This window comes from Rhinopithecus bieti, unplaced genomic scaffold (assembly GCF_001698545.2).
Source record: "Rhinopithecus bieti isolate Rb0 unplaced genomic scaffold, ASM169854v2 scaffold_39641, whole genome shotgun sequence".
NCBI lineage: Eukaryota > Metazoa > Chordata > Mammalia > Primates > Cercopithecidae > Rhinopithecus > Rhinopithecus bieti.
The window spans coordinates 40,481-41,624 of NW_016816248.1; positions in this window are offsets into that span (position 1 = coordinate 40,481).

Here is a 1,144-nt window from a genome sequence, read left to right on the forward strand (position 1 = left end):
TGTGCCTGTATGCTTACAGCGCAGTATTGGGGTGGGAGTTACCCGATTTTCCAGGTGTTGTGTGTCTCAGTTCCCCTGGCTAGGAAAACGGATCCCCTTCCCCCTTGCGCTTCCAGGTGAGGCAATGCCTCGCCCTGCTTCAGCTCTCGCTGGTCAGGCTGCAGCAGCTGACCAGCACCGATTGTCCGGCACTCCCTAGTGAGATGACCCCAGTACCTCAGTTGAAAATGCAGAAATCACCAGTCTTCTGTGTCGCTCGCGCTGGGAGTTGGAGACTGGAGCTGTTCCTATTCGGCCATCTTGCTCCGCCCCTCTGTGGGTTGTCTTTTGTTCCATGTTCCAACCAACCAACCAGCCAAACTCTAAGAGCTGTTTCTAACTCCTTGAGTTGCAACATTTAATGTAAAATGTCTTCTTATTGAGTATATATTAATAAGTTTGACCTGATCCAAATGTATGTTCCTCCCAATATTATTCTACTGTATTAATATCCATTTTCACACATGTCCCATAAATTTCTACTTATAAAAATTAGAAAATTCAAGTAAGTTCTTTTGGAGTGTAGTACACCTCCCTATGCATCACACTTTTTGCCTCACCTTTAGGGGTCTTCTGGGACTTAAGTCTGGTTGTATGCCTAGAAGCAACGAGGGGTGATGAGCGTAGGTCATGAAGAGTATCAGCACTGTCTTGCAGGGCAACTGCCTCAGGGGAGGACATTACCATTTCCTCAGGCAATACAAAATTAATATCCTCAAAGGGAAGTAGAAAGGCCAATCCCTTGTGAATGGAGAAGCCTCTACCACTGTGGATAGGGAGACCTCTTCCACTTGCAAAGAAGACTCATCAGAATTTAGGGGCTCAGGCAGGGCACCGTAGCTCATGCCTGCAATTCCAGCACTTTGGGAGACCGAGTCAAGCAGATTACTTGAGGTCAGGAGTTCAAGACCAGCCTGGCCAACATGGCAAAATTCCATCTCTACTGAAAATACAAAAATTAGCCTGGTGTGGTGGTGCGCACCTGTGGTTCCAGCTACTTGGGAGGCTGAGGTGGGATAATTGCTCAAACCCAAGAGGCAGAGGCTGCATTGAGCTGAGACTGTGCCACTTCACTCCAGCCTGGGTGACAGAGTGAGACTCTACC